Below are 22,643 nucleotides of genomic sequence, written 5' to 3' on the forward strand. Positions count from 1 at the left end.
CATTTCTAAATTCTTATCCTCCCAGTCACTTATTCTTTCTTCCATCTGATCTGTTTCTGTTACCTTTGCTCTCTGATGAGTTCTTTATTTCATTCATTGATTTATTCAGCTTCAGAATTTCTGTTTGGTTCCTAAAAATTCAGTTTCTTTTGTAAAGAATCCTTTATGGTCATTAATTTTGTTCCTGAGTTTATTGACTTGCCTTCTGAGTTTTCTTATAGTTTATTGAATTTCTTCATAACAGCTACTTTGAATTCTTTATCAGAGCTCATAGTATACTGTGCCTTTGAGTTCAGTTCCTGGAGAATTATCATTTTCTTTTTGTGATACCATATCCCTTGATTTTTCATAGTGTTTGACCATATGTGCCTCTACTTTCGCAGTTGAAGTAGCAAGCACTTTTCTTAGTTAAGGATTTGTTTGCTTTGGCTGTTACAGCTCGTCAGGCTGGCAATTAGAAAACTTTCTTTTGTTTTCCAGAAGGTGGCGCTGTAACTCAGTTTTAGGTTTCTCCTGTAGAAGCTGGCTCTTGGGGCTGTGCTTGGGAGTTGTAAAAAGAGCTGGCATCAGAATGGGGGGAGGCTTGGGCTTAGGAACTGAGACTTTGGAAGTGCCATGGCCTGGTAGGGGGATCCTAGAGTGGGGTCTCCCAGAGTCCTGAAGCAGATAGCAGGAAACATGTTCCTTTCAATGCCCTTATCTGCCCCCTTTCCTTTTCTCTTCCTCCCCACCCCCCCTAGTCATGGAGGTCCCTCCTCAGAACTCCAGGTCTGCTGGAGAGAATTGGGACCCTCCAGCTGCGACCCACCTGCATCTGGGCAGTTTGTCACTCACCACTTTGGCTTTCCTCCTCCTCTAACACAGAGGTAGCTACTTCCACTGCTAAAAGTCCAGTGTTGTTTAGGGTCACCTTGGAGAGGGGGGCTGCTCAAGCAGGTTCCTGCCTCTCCTCTGTCTCCAAACTTGTCTCAGTCCTGCTCTAGTTCCCCATCAGGCTGGCTGGACCTCCACAAATTCTCTGTCTCCTGTGAGGGTCCACCAGTTGTGTGTTCTCAGGTTCCCTTTCTCCCAATTGGAGCAAGTGAGAGTAAAAGCAGACTCATCCACTCCTTGAATCTGCAGCCCCATCTGAGGTCCTGTCTACCTACTTTGAATGCACAGGGGTAGAAATCTCCTAGGTATCCTGGTATAAAATGCAGAGGGCTTTTGTTTGGTTATGGATGTCCAATTAGTTGTAATCAAAGGGGAGAGAAAAAGGAACAATGCATACACCACCATGATGCTGATGTCCATGTTAGTTTGTTACTTTTTAGAGTGGTTATTTCTCTATGTAAATGCTAATTGTCTTGTTCTTTGGTCTTATTTTCTGTATCAATAAACAAGATGATTATATTTAGATATGTGTTTTCAAATTACCAAAAAAAGGGACATTACAATTAATGGCAGATTTTTATAAAGCGAACAATTTCATGACTTTATATTAAAATACGTTTTATACATGTTTTGAAATTTTAGTTATTACTTAAAATCTGGAAACCACTAGACTAGTTTATTCCAATAGTCTTTCTCAAGGTTACATTCTCTGATCTTACAGTTTATTCTTCCTTGACTTCTTACATCCCAAGAGAAAGAAAATGTCATATAAGAATGTTTTATGAATCAAATATCTTAAGGGAACTTAATGGTTGTATCAATCAGGATAGAATAAGTTATGCTGCAGTAACAAAGAACTAAAAATTCTCAGTGCCTTACAATAGCAAAGTTTATTTCTCTTGTTCATCTCAGATCAACAAGGGATTCTTCGTATCAGTCACTTTACATTCTGTCACAGAAACATATTGACACATTTTTTACCATATAGAAGCCCGAAAATAAACATTACTGCTGTTTGCATCTCATTGCCAAAGCAAATCACATGAGCACTCCTGAATTCAATAGGACAGGGATATATATTTCACCTGCAGAGAGGAGCACTGAATATTTATAAACAACAATATATTCTGTGGGTGAGTATGATATTAGGAATAAAAACTAACAGAAAATGAATTTTATTTAAAATGAAAATTAGAAAAACAGGAAATTTGAGAATAACTCTTATTACTTCTCCAATCTTCTGAACATATTAATATTAGCTAAACAGAAATTCCAGATATCAGAATATCTCCACATACAATTTTTTTTTTTTGATTTTTTAGAACAACCCAGTGAGGGAGATTAAAAAGACTGAATTGTGGCTAAAGGCTCACTACAGAGTTAGATCGTTTGGTTTTGAATTACAGTCCTCAACATTTACTAAAATATGTTCATGGACAAATTGCATTACTTAATTTCTCAGTGCCTCAGTTTCCTTCTTTTAGAACTGAATATAATCGTAATTCTATCCTGAATTTATATATCTGTGAGGAGTCAAAGTGATAATACATGGAAATGGCACACAGTAACACTCAATGCATATTGCTAGTTGTTAATTATTTTTGTATTTTTATCATTTATCAACAGTACTATTATTCCCATTTTCTAAATGAAAACCTAAATGCAATCTATAGACTTTAATGTTTCTCTAAGGTTCACATAGTAGATGGCAAAGCTTGGATTCAAAATTAGATTTTTGGTTTAGAGATTTTGTTTCATTCTAGTCACACTTATTTAGTAATTTGACACAATCATATTCTAATCTGTGTCTTTAAGGTTATTTTAGCAAAAGGTTGTTGTTGGTTTTTTTTCCTATAGATTGATATAAATGGTTCAGGAAAAAAGACTAGCTGAGATTGGGAGAGGATATTGAGAATGAGAAAGGAAGACAAAGAGAAAGCAAGCAACTGAAAAGATACAGTGTAATTAGAGTAGGTGGCAGGGCAAGCCAACTGAGCTGGCGGAGGGAGTCAGTGGTTTGCTCAGGAAACAGGAGTGATAGTGGCCAATCTGGTGCCGTTGTGGAGTTCAGATTAGACTTTTTGTACAAATTGGATTTCTAGAATTAGAGCAGGATTGTAAGACCACCTACTGAAAGGAAGAGTATTATAGGAAATCTATAAAGTCCTAAATTCAGCATTTTTTCCTAATTGAAGAGAAAAAAAACCAGAACTGTGTGACTTTGTTGTTTATAATTGAAATGACTGAACTGTGGATTTGAGAGACTGCTGACTTTAGGGAAGTCGATGTGGTAGGTTGTTTTAATGGTTTTTGTGTATCATATAGTTCCCCCCTCCCTTTTTTCTTGAAATAGGTGGTTTCTGTCATATACTTTGATATAGTTCAGAGTCTCGCAATCTGTTTTAGGTTGTTGACAACTCAAGTTTCAGTTTTCCAGCAGCGTATACTGTTTGTGTTTGAAATGCGTCTGAGGCTTGGCTCAAAATGTTTCTCACATTTCAGAAACGTGGTATGCAAACTTGATTATCTTTGCCTTCATTTCTCTAATCTTCACATGTGACTTACTATCCTGAGAATAAACCTTATGGGTAAGTCTGAGCTAACAATTTTTTTCTTCTTAACATTGGATATGTTTTATTGAAACTTCAAATATAAATTTTCAAATATAAATACTCCCTAAAAAGTATTGCTTTGTTGTTAAGCTATTACCAAATATCCTATTTAATATTATTTAGGAATTCCCAAGACATCTCATTTAGTACATTATAGTAACTGTAAGAGCTTTAAAATAAAAGAAATTTCCTCTATTTAGAGCAATCCAGAAAACATAAGGTGTGGGCAACAGAGCACTGATATTAGTATCACTAACTATGATAGCTCTCTGAGGAGAACCATTTTAGGAAAACTATAATGGGAAGTAGACATAACAACTATTTCAAGTTCTTATTTTTTTACTTTGTTGTTGATGCCAAAGATGTCAAGAATTTGTTTACATTGTTTTACTTCCCATGATATAAATATACTTTAGTTGTTTTAATGCCTCTGCTGTGAAGTTTATAGCTCTTTAGATTGACTGAGATGAAAATTAAGATTAAATGAGAAAACATATGACAATGGCTGATCCTTGGTAGAAGCTTATTATATGTTTGCATATCTCCACCTATGCTAGGATGCTAATAAAATCCCCAAATTGTGTTTGCAAGTTATCCTTTATTTTAATAATATTTTTAAATGCTTTGTGAAAAACACTTATTTGTTACTTAAAGAACAGTTCAGAGATAACTGATGAGGCAATGAGGAGAAGTTGTTTCAAAACTAACATGTAGACTGCCAGAAGCTCTAAAGAGTTTTAAAAAAAGAGAAGAGAATGGGGAAAAATTGCAGGTAGAAAACATTGCTGGTTCCTTCTTATCACCATCTGTTCCTCTGGGGGATAAAAATACATCTGAGATGTAGAAAGTATTATTAGAATTTGGGAATAGTGGAATGGAAAGACAGAATGTCCAAGTAATGATAAGTGAAAGTGGGAAGAGAACATGAGTTTTCTAGCAGTTTGAATAGTACCAGAAGTAAAAATAGCAAATAAATAATAACAGTAATTACAGCAACCAAATACACTGAGCTTTTACTGTATCCATGCACTTTATATGGTTAATCCATTTAATCATCATAACAACTCTATGAGGTACATACTACTTTTTCTAGTTTACAGATATATTTAGAGAGGTTACTTTCCAGGATCACACAGCAGATAAATGGTAAGGTGAGGATTTAAACTATGCTTTGTCTAACTCCTAAGGTCTTAGTCTTAACCATTACATTTTAACATTTGGAACCTTGGGTCAAGTGTGAAGTTCAAATGTTCTCTTCTCTAACTCTCAACTCTTTATCACCATCAGCCCTATGTCATACACTATTTAGTCAGTCTTCTCTCCTATTCTCTTTCTAATATTCATGTACATTCAGTTAGTCTCTTGTCCTCCTTGCAAATTTTCCTTCCTATTTGTTTTTGAATACATTTCTTTGGTAATTAAACTCTCCCTATGTTGAAGGTAACTCTTTATATGTTCTACTACCTGCCCTATCATATAGACTGCAGAGTTATAACATTGGATTCAACATGTCTATTGGTAACCTTGTCAACTTTCAAGGGTCCAGCTCTCCAGGCCTGATAATCCCACCAGAGTGAACTGGCCTATACATACTAGTTGCTTATGAATGGTATCTGTTCTGACTGGTTGGTGTCTGTGCTAAATTAGTTGTTAAATATTTTGTGTGCCATTTCTGAAACTATCATTTCTTTGTTGAAAGCTGCCATGTCTCTCTTCTTCTTCTCCATATCTATTTTTTTATGGCCCAAACTCAGTATATTCCATATTAGCTCTTCAGTTTCCCCTAAATCAATCTGCCTCTAGGTTGCACTATGCATGAAATGCCATTGTCATTGTTCCACTCACTAAACTTTAAATCATGGAGTCCTCTTTGATTCTTCCTTTTCTCTAGTCCCCTACATCTGATTAGCTACCATTTCTGTAGAATTATCTCCACCAAATCTATTGCATCTCTCCTCTCTATATCAATTCATTATTGCTGAATAACAATAATTTATTATGTCTCATATGTCTATGGTTGACTAAGTAGTTCTTCTGCTGATTTAGCTCTGGAACAATCATTCAACTAACAGTTAGCTGGTAGGTCAACTCACATGGTTAGAATGGCTAGGGCCAATTAGATCTCTCCATGTGGTCTTCCCAGTTATCATCACAACACAATGGTCTCAGATTTTCAAGAGATGTGCAGATGCTAATCAAACTTCTGTTTGTGTTTGTGGTTTGTTTGCTGACATCCCTCTGGACAAAACAAGTTATAAACCAATTCCATAGTCTATGTAGGAAGAGATTCCACAAAAATATGGATACTGTCAAGTGTCATTCATTGGGTGGCACTTATTGTTACAGTTTACCACAGTCTCCTAATTTCATTTTACTGCTGAAATCATAGTTCACATTTCATCACTACTCTGTTTTACTACTGCACAAGTTTTCGATTGTTTCTATCTCAGTTCTCTTTGCCTGCCAATCCATCTGCCATACTCCAAAGGCTCTAATCATGTTACTTTCCTTTTTAAAAACAAACAAATGAATAAAAACCTTCTATAACTTCTCATAGCTTTCAGAAGAAAGTCTGCTTTCTTCTCCCTGACTTTGAGAGCCCCCCAATATAACTTTCCTAAGTCCTATGGCTCCTCTACTTCTAACTCAATGTTCTACAAAACTATATTAATTTCTTGCTATTTTCCTTGCCCAATTCCTACAATTGCTATATTTCTTTTCTTACTTAAAAGCCATTTCACCTTATCTCTTTTCATTAAAACCAAACCCATTCTTCAAGTCAATTTTACCTTCCCGTATTCCCATCAGTCACAAAGGATTTTCCTATTAATGAAATCCTAAAGCACGTTACTCATCTCTCTCTTAAGATAGTGATCATATCCTTCATTTTATTATTGTTATTTGTATTTGTGCATGGACGTGTCCTTTCTCAGACTTAGTATGAGAAAGGTGCTACAACAGTGCTGTCCAATAGAAATATAATGAAAACCACATACGTAATTTAAAAAAATTTAGTAGCCATATTAAAAAAGGTAAAAAGAAACTAGGAAATTTAATGTTAATAATAAATTTTATCTAGCCTAATGTATCACAAAATATTATCTCAACATGTAAACAATATACTAATTAATTTTTTACATTGTTTTTCATGCTAACTTCAAAATCTGGAGTGTATTTTACATACATATCATATTTCTGTCCAGATAAATCATATTTCAAGGGTTCAATAGCAAAGCGTTGCTTTTGGCTACCATATTGGACATTACAACCTGAGAATTCTATGAGAAACATTGGTGTAGTACAGAGAATGTTGACTCGTGGTAGGACGATTATCAAATTTTGGCCTTGTTACTTATTATATGAGCCTGAACAATTTATTCAGTCTCTCTTAGCCTTAGTTCCTTTATGTATACAAAGTTTTTGCAAGGATTAGAGTTGACTGTATTACACAGTTTCTGACATGGTGTTCATTTACTTAAAAAACATCAATGTGGACATGACCCAAGCTACACCAATGTCTTGCACAATCCCTGGATTTTAGAGTCTGTATATTGTAACCATTATTGATCACGTAAGCCATTATGCTATTTGTTTTGCAAGGAATATTAAATATGAAGTCTACCTTTAAGAAGATTGGTCCCAGAATGATGGCCATATAAATACTTATTTTTTACAATATAAATCAAATATCACTTAATAATATCATATAAGTTAAAAAGCTGTCTTACAGAGGAGTTATTAACTATTCCTGGGAATATCAAGGTACGCTTCATAAAGATGCTTTTTCAACTGCATCTGAAAGGAAGAGAAGTTACTAGATATTCAGGGGTGATGGAAGGGAACCATAGAGAGTTAAATAAAGTGCATGAAAGTCATGGAGGAACAAAATTCCTTGTAAAATATGAAGAAATTTTAGTTTTGCAATGGATAGGTGTTAGGGACTTCATGTTTGTGTTCCACCCCACCAAAAAATTCAAATGTTGATACCCCAACTCCCAATGGAATGGTATTAGGCTATGAGGCCGTTGAGAAGTAACTACATTAAGGTGAAGTCATGAGAGTGAACTCTTGAGAGTGAACTCATTTGGATCTAATTCTCTTTCTTTTCAATCCTCTCTTCGAAGTGTTTGCCATCATTTCCACGGATTTAAAATGCATACTTTGGCATGGAGGCCTGCATCTTGAAAGCAGATCTTTTCTTGGACTTCAACCTCACATTTACAAGAGATGCTTCACATCTCTACTTCACTATTTCACAGACATCTCCTACTTAACATATCCAAAATGTGACCTTCAATTTGTTTCTTCAAGAAGCCTTTTGGTATTCCCCGCTGCTCTGTTTCACCACTTACTAAGATACCTGAGGTATTTCCTTGATTTTTTCCTCTTAACAACTTGCCCTACTTCTTCATATAAACCTTAGCATGATCTATGAATTTTTATCTTCAAACTATCTCTTAATTCCTTGCACTTCTTTTCTTGTATCCTCTTCCACCTCTTCATCCAGGTCATCATTATGTCTTGCCTGTTTTCCAAAACAACTTTTCTCCTGTTTGTACTGTTTTACTTCCTCAACTGATTTTACTACAAACCACAAAATAATATTCATAGTATTTAAGTCAAATTACAAACTCACATGCCTAACACTATTACATTTTTATTGCATTTAGACTAAAATCTCAACTCCTCATGATAACCTACAGTACTATACACTATCTGGCATGAACCTAGCCCTCCAACCTCAGCTTTGCTCTTTCCCTTGGCAATCCCATACCCTCAGTCATGATGGACTTTCTTCATTTACTTGAATGGGCCATGTTATTTTTCACCTTGGAGATTTTTGGGGATGTTTACCCCCACTTATTTTGGAATGCTCCTAACCCAGGTTTTAGTATGGCTGGTTCCTGTTCTTTATAAGTGGTCCCATAACTCAGTGACTGGCATCACCAGTCATTCAGTTCTGCAAGCAAGAAATCTGGTCTCATTGTTGAAACCCTCTTCTCATATGTCACTCAGACCATCATGCATTCAGCATCACATTCCTAATTTACCTTCTAAATATTTCTCGACTAAGTTCTTTTCTGTCTCCACTGCCACTATCTAGTCATGGTTTTGTTAAATGACTAAAATCTCTTATTTTACCAACATTATCATGAAGAAAACACCACAGACTCACAATTTAAAACCAGACTTTATTGTTTATAACAAATTCATTGCAGGATGGACGCAGGGAGTCCAAACACAAGCCACAGCCTGGGAACACCTCACAGCAGTTTTGTAACACATCAGAATTACATGCTTTCTTTTAGGTAAGATTGTACAGAGAGAACCCTTTTAAGAATTTCCTGGTCGTTAGCAGGGGAGTAGGGTAACCATGATAATCAGGTATGTATGTCCGGGAAGGGAAGATGAACATTATGGACTTAAGGCTGCAAACTTCAAAAAGGATATTTGAAAGGGATTCTATAATGGGATAGCAGTATTTGTACAGGGAGCATATGTGTATAGAGGTTAAAGAGCTTGTCCAGGAGAATAAAACATCAAGGCCATCTATTGAAATTGTTACTATTAGCATATCAAACTGATAGAACTTCACGTTCTGTTGATTATGGAGGGGCTCACTTCATCATCAGCATCTACCTTAGCCCTTCCTCTAATCATTCCACTGTCTACTGTGCATACAGAATGGTCTTCTCAAATCAGAAAACCACCACCAGCACCACCACCTTTCCAAAATTCTGTCAATGGATTAGCACTTACCTTAGAATAAAAGGCCAAAATTCTTAGCAGGGCTCTTAGACCTTTCTGCATCTGAAGCCTCATCTCCCAAACTCTCCTCTTCAACTTTTTTTTTTTTCCTATAGCCATACTAATCTTTTAGTTACTCAGATTCACTGAGCTCCTTTTCTCTCATCAAGTTTAACTCAGGGAAATTCTGCCTCTTCTACTTGGAAGGATCTTTTCTCACCTCTTTCCCTAATTAACTGCTATTCATCATTCAATTCTTAGTTCAAAGGCCACTCCTATAAAGTCATTTATCGAGGATTAGGTCAAATTCCCCTACTATTGTCATGACTTTCTGTACTTTTCTTCTCACCACTCACCATAAATCTATAGGACAGTGTCTATTTTGGTCTTTATTGAATCCTCAGTCACAGGACAGGGTCTGGCAGATATTTTAAGAACTCAATAATTATTTGTAAAATAAAGTGACATAATGAAAGAGAAGAGGAAAAGAAAAATATGTCAATTTTTGAGAAGTAGAAACTTAGTAAAGATAAGGCCTTGGAATAGAGTTATTCCTCTCATCCTCAGTCTAATTCTTCCCACATTTCACCAATTCCTGATTACCTTGATTTCTCAGATCATAAATGTCCTGGGATCTCAATAGAAGCAGAAGAAGTGTAGACATGCCTCAGAGATATCGTGGGTTCAGTTCCAGATCACCATAATAATGCGAGTATCTTAATAAAGCCATTCACAGAATTTTTCTGGCTTCACCAATGCATGTGAAAGTTATATTTATAGTGTAATCTGTTAAGTATACAATAGCATTATATCTTTCAAAATGTACGTGCCTGTTTGAAAAAATACTTTATTGCTAAAAGAGGCTCTCATCTGAGACTTCAGTGAGGCATAATAGTTTTACAGTAATAGCATCTAATATCACTGATCAAAGATCACTGTAATAAATATAATCATAATGAGAAAGTTTGAAATATTGTGAGAATTGCCAAAATGCATGACAAAGTAACAAAGTGAGCAGATGCTGTTGGAAAATGATGGCTTTAAACTTGCTCTGTGCATGGTTGCCACAGACCTTCAATTTGTAAAAAGTGCAATATCTGCAAAGCACAACAAAACAAGGAATGAGGTATGCCTGTATTTGACAGAATTCAACATTCTTCTGTCAACAAATGAAGTATAGAAGGAATGTACCTAAACATAATAAAACTCGTACAGGATAAGCCCACAGACAACATCATACTGAAAGGTGAAAAGCTGAAAATTTTTCCTTTAATATCAGGAACCTCACCTCTCCTCATTTCTATTCAAAATAGTATGGGAACTTCTAGCCAAAACAATTAGGCAAGACAAAGACATAAAAGACATACAAATGAGAAAGGAAGAATAAACTTGTCTCTGTTTGCAGATGACATGATTTTATATATGGAAACTCTTAAAAGCTCCAGCAAAAATCTGTTAGAATTAATCAACAAATTCAGTAAATTTACAGAGGAAAAGATCAACATGAAAAAATCAATACAATAACAACAAGCTATCAGAGAATGTAAGAAAGCAATCCCATTTAGAACCGCACCAAAAATAATAAAATACTTAGTAATAATTTAACCAAGGGAGTGAAAGATCTGTGTGCTGAAAACTGTAAGACATTGAGGAAAGAAATTGAATAAGATGTAAACCAGTGGAAAGATGTCCTATGTTCTTGGATTGGAAGAATTAATATTGTTAAAATGTCCATACCACCCAAAGTGATCTATTATTGACAGTGCAATCCCTGTCAATATTCTAATAGCATTTTTCACAGAAATAAAATTCAATCTTAAAATCCCCATATGGAATCACCAAAGACCTTGAATATCCAAAATCATCTTGAGAACAACAAAGAAAGCTGGAGGCATCACACTTCCCTATTTCAAACTAAATTTCAAAACTACAGTAATCAAAATAGTATGGTATTGGCCCAAAACTAGGCAACAGAGCCCAGAAATAAACCCTCACATATATGGTCAAAGGATGCCTGACAGGGGTGCCAATACCCATCAATGGGGAAAAGATAGTCTCTTCAATAAATGGTGTTGGAAAATCTGGATATCCACATTCAAAATAATGAAACTGGTCCCCTGTCTTACATCACTGAAAAAATTTTATTTGAAATGAAAGACTTAAATGTAGAACCTGACACCATAAAACTCCTAGAAGAGAACAGGAAAACGCTTCAGGATATTGGTCTCAGCAGTGATTTCATGTATATGACACCAAAAATCACAGACAAAAGAACCCCAAAAATAAACAAGGAGAACAAGATCAAACTAAAAAGCATCTGCATAGCAAAGAAAACGGTCAGTAAAATAAACAAGTCAATCTATGGAATGGGAGAAAATATTTGCAAATGGTGTATCTGTTAAGGAGTTAATACTCAAAATAGATAAGGAACTCTTACAACTCAGCAAAAAACCCAAATAACCCAATTTTAAAATGGGCAAAGGACTGAGTGGACATTTTTCAAAGAAGACATACAACTGGCCAGAGGTACATGAAAATGTGCTCAACATCACTCATCATCAGGGAACTAGCAAATCAAAACCACAAGATATCACCTCACACGTGTTAGGATGTCTATTATCAAAAAGACAAGAGATAACAAGTGTTGGCAAAGATGTGGAAAAAGGTAACCCAGGTATACTGTTGGTAGAAATGTAAATTGATATAACTATTATGGAAAACAGTATGAAGTTCCTCAAAAAATTAAACATAGTACTACCATATGACCAAGCAATCCCACTCCTGTGTATAGATTCGAAAGAAATAAAATCAATATCTCGAATTGATATATGCACCCTCATGTTCAGTGCAGTATTACTCACAATAACCAAAACGTGGAAACAACCTAAAGTCTATCAGCAGTGAATGGATAAAGATAATGTTATTTGTCAACTTGAAGGGCATTATGCTGAGTGAAATAAGCCAGGCAGAGAAAGACAAATCTTGTATGGTATTACTTATTTGTGGTGCATTAAAAAATTAGAGTTGAACTCATAGGAAGAGAGTAGAAATGGTAGTTGTCAGGGCCTGGTGGGGGAGGGGGGGTGGGCAAATGGAAAGATGTAGTCCACAGGGTACAAACCTTCAGTTATAAGGTGAATAAGTCCTGAGGATCTACTGTACAGTGAGGTCACTATAGTTGATAATATGGGATTGTACACTTGAAATTCATTTAGAATAGATTTTAATAGTGCTTACCAAAAAATAAAAAAATAAAAAAAGGAGTTAACTATGTGAGGTGATGGATGTGTGAGCTAAATTGCTCTTGGCAATCACTTCATAGTGCTAATGTTATATCTAATCATCACATTGTACATTTTAAATATATAAAGTTTTATTTGTCAATTATTCTTCAGTAAAGCTAGAAAAAAATCATGGGGAAGTCAAGTACCTTCACAAAACCCCATCACGTTTCTAGGATTTTCAAACCATAAGAGCTGTCAACTCTTTGGTACGCTATGCCCTTATTATGTCAACCAAGTACTCCTAAACAGGCAAAATGATGCCACATGGTCTGGGTATAATACATTTGAAATCTATTTTTTCTTTGTTCACAGTATTTTCTAATCCTTTTCTCATGTGTAATAACTTGTTAACACTTTCTTCCTTTAGATGTTTCATTTTATCTACAGAAGTAATTCTGCCTATGAATACTGAGTTATTTCTCTTCTCATGGAAGGGAAAGTAACTATTGGTATTGAAGAATTATTATTTGTGATTAGACTTTCATTTGTAACTCAAAACTGAACCAACAAACACCATCATAGAGTATGACGGATAACAGAATGATTGGGACATTAGCTCATGCCTTTGCAGAGTAATCTCAATATTATTATGATCAGGATCATTTTTTATTATCATTCAGCTTCCAAATAGAGTGCCCCTAGATGCTGAACCAATATATGATAAAAGCTTCCAAAAAGACACTTACGTTCAATAAACCAAATCTCTAAAGAGATTACTTTCTGTGGTATGTAGAGATAAGTCAGATGGTTTTTGCAAAGGATAGAAAAGTCTTCACGTATTTAAACCAAAGTTTTTAGAACATTTGTATTTTGTTCTTATGGCTGTATCAAAGCAGTTTCCTTCCTTCCAATATGAAAGTGTGTGGAAAAAATTTCAGGGTCTTTATTCAGGGCTAGTTCAATTGACTTAATTTTTCTTCTCTTTTGTTTCCCACTGCAAGCCTCTTAAAAAAAAAATAAGTCTAGAGATAAAGGAAAAAACATCTAGATCCATCAGATGTAGCTTAGAATTTGTTGCAGAAAATTATAAAGTTTTAGAAGAAATCATTCAAGGGCTCCAATAAAAACAATACTTCAAAAAAAAAAACAATAGAAAGTGATAGATTAAAAGACCTTTAAAGGTCTTTCACAAGAAATTGAACAGATCAGATGGGCAGATGTGCAGTCTGTTTGCTCTTTTTGTCCTTGAACATAGACTCTGGGGAAATAAAAGTGTGGGTAAGAGCCACTCACATAATTTGTTTTTAGGTAGAAATGGGTGTCTTGAAAGGGTTTAGATACGAAGAGCACCATTTACACTAGAATAAAAGGTAAAATATGTATTATTTCCCTATAATAACAAATCTGCAAAATCCAACTGATATTTTGGGATACTTTTCAAGGTCTTATTTGTTATAAAATGATTATATGTGCATCAATTCAGTGAATGGACATTTTGGAAACACTTCTTTGAAGCTCAGTTTCCTCACCTGTAAAATGAAAGGAATATCTACTGTTTTAGTCTGATGTATCAAATGAGAAATTGTATATAATATACTAATCATTATTTCTGCCTAAACGCATATTTCTTCATGTCCTCAATAAAGATGTGTTTCTTATTCTTAGTGCTGAGGTCTGTCAGCCTAATACTCTCCTAAAATCTAACTCAAGGAAGAAAGAAAATCACAGAGCATTGGAACTGGAGCAGAAAGCAACATTCAACTCTAATTTGAACTCTTGCCAGGGTCAGTCTGTGTGTCCTTAGCTGTAAAAGTCAGTTGACAGAAAACCTCTCTGTCTTGAGTTTAGTACTTCTAATTCAGTTCTAGGTCATAGGATCTGCAGGAATGCCTCTATCAGAAACGTCAGCCTTAGCTTTGTATATTATCTTCCATGTGCTGTAGGGCCGCAAGCAAAGATTAAGTAAATTCTGTAGCTTACAATGAAAGTGCATATCAATCAATCCAACATGTTTATTAAGTGCATAGGACTCTTTTAGGTACTTTGAAACATGTTACCCATGTTTAAGTAGGTGTCTAGTTGTGAGAGCAAAAGAGAACTATGTGATACATTAATAAAAATAGAGGAAAATATTGTAACAGTGTGCGTAATGAAGTATGGGTAGTAGGTTGTTTGACTTCAAAGGAGGAAAATGATGCCTGTTCTGAAATGGTTGAGAAAGCTTTGTGGAAAGGGAAGGGCTTGATATATAGATGAGGATTTGTAAGGAGGAGAAAAGAGGGAGGAGTATTCCAAGAAGAAAAGTAGTGACAGAGGCACAGAGGAATGAAAGAGACTGTGTGGTGGTACTAAATAGATTAGTTGATTAGTGAGGCTGGAGAGGGAGATTTCTGGGATACGAGGGGAAAATAGGTTGGATAGGTAGAAAGAGACTAATATCAGAAAAACACATTTCCTGTCAAGGCTTTCCTAATAGGTTTGATATATCGATACCAGCAATGGCATTTCTGACTATGTAGAAGATCACTTTCTATGCAAGACCTTTATATGTTTCCGTGGGGAAATTCTAGGAACTATCATTCCTTAAACTGATAGTAATACAGAGTTAGTTTCTTAAGTTTTAGGTTACATTAATTTTGTGGTCTGCTTCACTCCTCCTACTAGCCCCGAGCTGTGTAGTTTAAATGAAACTGAATTCAACACTTGTAGTCCACTTGCACATAGGTCTGCCAATCTTTGAATCCTTTCAGATTTGTGTAAACCTACATCTGTCAATCCTCACTCCAGGCTACTACTGTCATGTGTTGAAATCACTGATTTTGAATGACAACCTACTTCCTGCTTACTATTTTTATATCACTGGGGATGGAAATAATAGAACTATCCCTTGATTTAACTGTCAGTCCAGTGACACCTCAAGCATATTATAACATTTTACAAAGCCCCTCAATCTGCCAGAAACGGATGGTTTTAGTAATATTACTGGCTTTGTAGAAGATGAAAGTTTAGCTACGAAATGTTTTCCTGTACCAAAATGAGTACTAATACATTAAAAAAAATTAGAATAGAGACTTACATCCAGCAAAATGCTCATCCAATGAGAATAAACTTAAAATTTTTTCATTTGAGAAGGAAAGGCATTATTTGGTATAAAGGATTTTCTGCTTTATAGTCTAAAGATACCAAATTAAGAAATTGGTATCCATTTTTTTTTGTTGTTAAAAAAAACCAACAAAGGGAAGAAAAATAAAAAGGACTAATATCTATACAGAAATTTTTCTGAGTAAAAGAAAGTATTTTGTGTAAATACAGTTTCATGTTATAGAGGTTTAATTTTAGAGGTACTATATGGAAACATTTTCAGTGTGCAGGCCTAGAGGTGTCGCTACATAAGAGTCCATCTTCCCAAGTCCTGGGGTGAAACTTACTGAAAAAGCAAACAAAAGTGTAAGGAAGATACAAATCAAAACGATTACCTTTATTTAAAAGCTAATAATGTAAGAGACTAGTTTTTATCAGCGGATGAGCGGCATTCTTAATAGTGAACCTAAGAATTAGATCGACATTTACACTCAAGAGCCTGAACTGGAGCAGGGCTCCCCTGGACGGGGCAGAGCCTCTCTAGAAGGAAAAAGCAGAATACCTTTATCAACCGCCAAGAGAAAGAGAAGGAGCCGGGCTACATGTGTGCAATATTTCCTTCCAAACTCATCAAAAAGACTTTACCCACTTCCTCTAGTGAGTGAAGTGGCAGAGAGACGCCAGAGTGTTTGGTACATGTAGCTATTCCTCAAAATAGAAAAAGAAGATGAATAGAGAAAAATAATCTCCTTCATACTTTTTGGTGTTTTGAAAGGACAATAAGTATGTTGTGTTAAAGTCAAGAGTTTTAAAGAAGAAAAATAATATGCAAAAATAAAGAACCTCAATTATAGTTTCTTTCTATATATTTTCACTGTTCCTTGCTAGTGACACAGTAATAAATATTCAGAGCTCTCTCTAACAGTTCATTTGCTCTGGAATTCCTATCCATGCCCCATGATTGTCTTTGATTTTTCTCCCCCTTTTGGAGCCTTCCTACCCTTATGCAACATTTGGTCATGGAAAACTCACAAGAATAGCATCCCACAATTTTACTCTGACAATTTCTTCCTTTAAAACTTTTTTTTCTTTTTGTTAACTCATCTCAACCAGTAACATGTTTGTCTCTCGAAGGACATACTAACTTCATTACAGTAAACGTAAAAGAGGGTTTACTGGGGAATGTTACAAACACAACACATATAATGCTTCACAGTTTCATTAATCCACAAAGAGTGATGCTTTGGCTGGTACATCTGGACTGGGTGACTACAGAAAGTGCTCAGCAGACAGAGACCCCCACTTCCCCAATGCAATATAAATATGGGAGGGAGCAGCCAATAAGTGGCTTTGTTAGAAAATATGGCTTCTGAGTCCAGCCTCTGGTATTCCCTGTTCTTCCATTGAGCTCACTCAGACCTGTGGAGTCAATCTTCTTAGTAAGCTATCAAAAGAAAAGAGGAAATGAGTCCTCAAAGAAAATAAAATGTATCCCTTCTTACTGCCTCAAAAACTTAGTAGGTGTTAATGGCTTAATATATTGATAGTTTATATTAACTGAATTAAATTTTAATGATTATTTTAAAAAATCTCCTGGAGATAATGTCTTTACTCAGAGGTGTGACTGCAGTGGTAGGAATACCTAACAGGGAGGATATGTAGGTAGACTCTGAGCAGTCTTCCAACCGCCAAATGTCAGTCACTGACTACCACGTCGCTTTCCACTAGAGGGTAAAGAATGCTCCGAGTGTCAGAATCTGCCATAATCTACTTACACATCAGCTGAAAAGCTGCGTGGAAGTATGTTTGTTTTCTATTTAGCAGTAACATACATACTCCACAGATGTACTCTTATGAGTGCAAATGAGAGAATGTTTCATTTCCTCTCTCAAGGGTACACTTAACAAGGAGCTAAGATCTTTTCAATTGGCAACGTTTAACATGGGACGTATTCTGGTAAAGGCATGGCTAAAGGAGTGATAAGAAGAACACTTACTTTTTTTAAAAAATTATATCTCAAAGCTCTTAATTTTTATTTTATTTATATTTGGCTGTGTTGGGTCTTCGTTTCTGTGCGAGGGCTTTCTCTAGTTGCGGCAAGCGGGGGCCACTCTTCATCGCGGTGCGCGGGCCTCTCACTGTTGCGGCCTCTCTTTGTTGCGGAGCACAAGCTCCAGACGCGCAGGCTCAGTAGTTGTGGCTCACGGGCCCAGTTGCTCCGCGGCATGTGGCATCTTCCCAGACCAGGGCTCGAACCCGTGTCCACTGCATTGGCAGGCAGATTCTCAACTGCTGCGCCATCAGGGAAGCCCCCAAGAACACTTACTTTTTATAATGTGATTATTTAGGTTGTGTAGGAAAGGGATATTTCCTCTATGATGCATCATTTAGCATAATTATTGATTATTTTTTAGCTATTTATATGTGGATGTAATTTGGGTATACAGAAACAAATTACTTTTAGGAGTAAGGAGAAAATTTGTAATTTTCTAGGTAGGATGACCGTGTAGTCACATACGTTACAAACGTGTTTTTTAACTTATCAGGACAATCCCCTCCCCCTGCCCCTTTTAAAATTAAAACCTCCTGTGGAAAATCAATGTATAAAACTCTAGTAATGAGGCTCCTCTCTTTGGAATTGCGGTGGGATGTTTGGGAGCTGGATTGCCTGCCCTCACCTCCTCCCTCCTTGTCCAGGACCACTTGAAAGCATCTATAGGGGCATGATATGTTGCTTTTAAACTTAAGTACAGGAAGAAATTTTGTAAATGCTATATTTTTGATTTTTAAGTTCAATACCTTCTGTGGAAAATGTTTTTGAGACCTTTAAAAGTTACAGTGTTTGAAAGAATATTATGAAATAATCTGTAATATGTCAAAATGTTCTTACTATTTATAACAGCAGCATTTTTATACAATATATTATGTTGAAAATAAGTGGAATGTAACTCACAGGGAGTGTGAAAAGCTGAATAATTTTCAGCTGCAATAATGCTACATAATCAAGAAACTCAAAATCTTGGGAGCTTAAAACAACAAATGCTGAATTTTCCTGCTCTGAGTTCTGCAGTTTGTTTGAGACAGCTCTGCTTCATGATGTCGTTTACCTGAGCTTGACTTCAGGCTGTGAGTTAAAGTCATGTCTGATCCATTTTCTTCAGTCAGTGGCCGCTCAAGGTATGTTCTTTTCATGATGCAAAGCAGAAATACAGGGACCAAGTCTTGTCATGAAAGAACATTTAAAGCCTTTGCTTGCCTCAGTGTGAAAATATTCCATTGATTAAAGCAAGACACATGGACAAGCCTAAGAGCTCTATTAGTGGCTTTGAGTAAGAAGTAATGCCATTTGAATAAGCAGATATACTCTGTATACTTTAATAGGAAGAATTGCAAAGCCATATGGCAAAAGACATGCATGTATATTTCTTTAGCATTGACAAACTACAGAATTTGGAATAATAATCCAGACCAAAATTATCAAAGGCAAGTACAGACAAAAAACAAACTCAACATTTATCATGGACACTTCAAGACAAATAGGGTATACTAAATCCACAATATACTTATTAGACAACATATTTACAAGTACATGCACACTTTCCACTACCATAATTCTAAGATTATGTAGTTTCCTTTCATAGTTAATTATTATAGTTAGCAATAACTTTTAGTGATAATTCCTTCCAGGATATTATCCACATGAACCAGAAGATTCTAACATGTGCATGTGATGAGTATTTATTGTTCATCCCTGTCAAGCATCCCCTCCTCCTTTAGTGGTAACAGTACATAAGTTTCCTGGTAAGAAACTACACAGAGACCATGTTTTACCCATTCTGTTAAGTCACAGTTAGCCTTATTTCTCACCTGCAGGGGTAGGCATGTGATCTATGCTGGAACAGTCAGGACATTCCATTCCCTTGTCGCAATGTTTGGTTCAGGGGTGGGTTTATAAGCTGAGCCAGACCAATTAAGAGTCAGTCTTGAGTCTTTGGCTTACACTGTTGGGAAAGAAGTGCTTACTTTTTTCTCTGAGTTTGCCAGTCTGCTGGGAAGTAAGCTTGACACTGCGTTTGACCAGTTTTGCCACTGTGTGGGAAAAGCCTGCCTGAGAATGAAGCCAAGACACTGGAAAGCAGAGCCAAGAGATGGAGACAGAAAATGTCTTGAGGTTTCTTTGAGCTTTTAATTCCAGTCCAAAGCCATCTGTATCCCTTAACTTCCCAGTGACAAAGCTAACAAATTGTTCTTGATTGTTTTTGTCACTTGAAATCCAAAGCATTCATACTAAAACCTATGCTTCTTTTTGCTCTGCAGTCTCTCTCGAAAATTCTCTCTTTCTGGACTCACTTGTCATATCACTTTGCTAGCACACACATGACCCCTCATTTCAAGGGTCATGTACTCCATGTCATCTTAATGTTTCACTATATCCTGGACTGATACTTAATTCATTTGTTATTTCTCCTGAAAGTGCAGATTTGCTGAATAAAAGGGGTTCTTTAGCCAATAACGTTGTTTCCTCAGTTAGGTTTCATATCAACTCTCTGGTCTCAGTGAAGATGTGTCTGAAGATTCACATGTTTCATTGTATGTCTCAAACTCTGACTCCACCCATTTCCTGTGGCATTGACAGCTTGCCCTCAAAGTCTTCCAGATTCTCTATCTGGAAGATGTGATGCCATATCTCACACATGATTGTATTCTCCTGAACCGTGTGGCACCAGCCATCTTCCTCCTTTATATTGTGGCGTCCTTGATGCCTGCTAAGCTACCATGTGAAACTGTCTTTTGACTAATATAGGCCACCAGCCCCTTCCCTGCTGATGCAAATTCTCCTTGTGCAAAGACCATGCTGGTGAGGCCACACTTCCACGCCAAAGCCGCTATTAGAGCTCTTTAGTGCCAAAGTCTTTTTCTGTTTGGGAAGAATCTCTTTCCTGCAACACTATGTTGCATAAGTCTCAAATCAGTGTTGCCTTTTAATTCAAATGTATCACAAAGAATTTCAGTGTATATGCATTTGTTCCTTCTGCATACTTTAGCAATCAGTCTGTGGGAATTTGACCACAATCCAACTGAGAGACAGACTCCTCCCTCCTTTCCCTTAACCGTTTGATCAGGTTTTGCCTTTATTTCTTTATGAGTTCTTTCTTCAAGATTTCCTGATTTCTTGGGAAAGAGAGAGGTCTTGTCTCTCTCAGTCCTTTTTTATTGGTTGAATTGTATCATTATTACAGCTTCTGATCATGTTGAGAATCCCTCCACAAAACATTTCTGACTGGATACACTGCGCTCATGGATTTTTATGGACATTAAATTTACAGTCTGAATTCTACAATACCACTCCATTATCTCCTCTTATTCTTAGAAAAGCAACAAACAAATATATCACTGTAAATTAAGATCACAGAAGCTCAGCACTTAAATAGAATGGCGCATACCCTGTAGCAAGGCAGAAAAGCAGAAACACTTTAGAATTCTCAATGGTTCCATCATTCACTGTTAGAAATTAGAGCGCTATTAGAATTATTTCAATCATCAGATGTATTTTTTGTTTCCTTTTCTGATTATCTGGAATTATCACTCCGGACTCACTTTGGCACCTAATCCTGCTGTAAACCTCCTGCCCAACCTACCTATAAATCATTCTACTGAGAATAGACTTGTTGCTTCGCTTAGTTACCCTAATGTACTTACAAGATTAGCAATACAACTTAAATGCATCAGTGCTTATATTTTGAAATATGCCTTATCTCAGTACTGTGATCATTAGCACTTAAGACCTTACCGTATCATATCTGAACTCAAAGTCTTTCACAGTGACACTGCTTTTGATGGTAAAACCCACAGTTTCCAAAACATCCAGGACATCAGGAAAGATGTTCTGGTACAACACCGTCACTGAGGGGTTTGCTCAGATGTTCTGTGGTGGACTGAATGAGTCTAAAGATCTTATGTCTGGTCAGATTTGGGTCCTGTGATTATGTCCTAATGGACTAGAAGCCACAGAATTACCTCCTCTAAACTTAATGTCTTGATGTAGCTAATATTCTATGGTTGTACGTTTTATTAATATCTACTCACCTCAGAATAAAATGTCATACTGAAATTTCTTTTTTTATATTTTCATTTTTAAATTTTATTTATTTATTTGTTTACGTATTTATTTATTCATTTTTGGCTGCATTGAGTCTTCGTTGCTGCAACTGGGCTTTCTCTAGTTACGGCGAACGGGAGCTACTCTTTATTTATTTATCTATCTATCTATCTATTTATTTATTTATTTATTCATGTTTGGCTGCGTTGGGTCTTTGTTGCTGTGCGTGAGCTTTCTCTAGTTGTTGCGAGCGGGGGCTACTCTTCCTTGATGTGCATGGGCGTCTCATTGCACTGGCTTCTCTGGTTGCGGAGCACGGGGTCTAGGCGCACGGGCTTCAGCAGTTGTGGCACGTGGACTCAGTAGTTGTAGCTCATGGGCTCTAGCGCACAGGCTCAGTAGTCGTGGCTCATGGGCTTAGTTGCTCCGCGGCATGTGGGATCTTCACAGACCAGGACTCGAACCCGTGTCTTCTGCATTGGCAGGCGGATTCTTAACCACTGTGCCAGCAGGGAAGTCCTCATATTGAAATTTCTTAATTTCTTAAGGCAGAAACTTAAGTAACTAAAAACTTTGGTTGGGACTGAAACCAGAACTGAATTGAATATTCCGTTTCTGTTTGAAATCGAAACATTACAAATGCTTGCACTAGATAGTTAAGACAATATTTTGACTGTGAAATCAGTTGGCCCTAATTGTTATTTTCCTTCTATTAGTGAAGGACTTAAAAAAAAGATCTAATCCTAGTTAAATAACACGATTACAGACTTTGTAGATATGTATAATGCCAGATGTTTAAAAAGGTTAATATTCCCTCAATAAGGAAAACATTGTTATAAAAGGTCACTTAGATGGTATTGCTGGGAGATTTTATGGATGTTCTTCACCTGTTTAACATTTTTATTGATAGTTCTTTTCAGATTACAAATAAACAGTTTGTGCTCTAAGTATGTATTCATGTTAACATTTACTTTGTAAAATATGCTTCTTACAGGAATACAGTTT

General features: G+C 36.2%; 2 protein-coding genes across 6 annotated transcripts in view; both read left to right on the forward strand.

Moving 5' to 3' along the window:
- RNPC3 (RNA binding region (RNP1, RRM) containing 3) overlaps positions 1-22,643 on the forward strand; it is a 69,214-nt gene that overhangs the window by 46,114 nt on the left and 457 nt on the right. For all 3 annotated transcript variants that reach the window (XM_036824300.1, XM_036824341.1, XM_036824333.1), the window contains one exon: positions 14,123-14,241. The gene's annotated coding sequence lies outside the window, so the exon portion shown is untranslated. The remainder of the gene's footprint in view (positions 1-14,122; positions 14,242-22,643) is intronic.
- The window catches only part of LOC118880646 (pancreatic alpha-amylase), a 35,994-nt gene continuing 16,217 nt past the window's right edge, over positions 2,867-22,643 (forward strand). Inside the window, exons 1-3 of one of the 3 annotated variants that reach the window (XM_036824395.1) lie at positions 2,867-3,163; positions 3,376-3,461; positions 9,850-9,941. The gene's annotated coding sequence lies outside the window, so the exon portion shown is untranslated. The remainder of the gene's footprint in view (positions 3,164-3,375; positions 3,462-9,849; positions 9,942-22,643) is intronic. The other 2 variants (XM_036824404.1, XM_036824414.1) reach the window with 2 other exon arrangements.

Source organism: Balaenoptera musculus, chromosome 1, assembly GCF_009873245.2.
Source record: "Balaenoptera musculus isolate JJ_BM4_2016_0621 chromosome 1, mBalMus1.pri.v3, whole genome shotgun sequence".
Taxonomy (NCBI): Eukaryota; Metazoa; Chordata; class Mammalia; order Artiodactyla; family Balaenopteridae; genus Balaenoptera; species Balaenoptera musculus.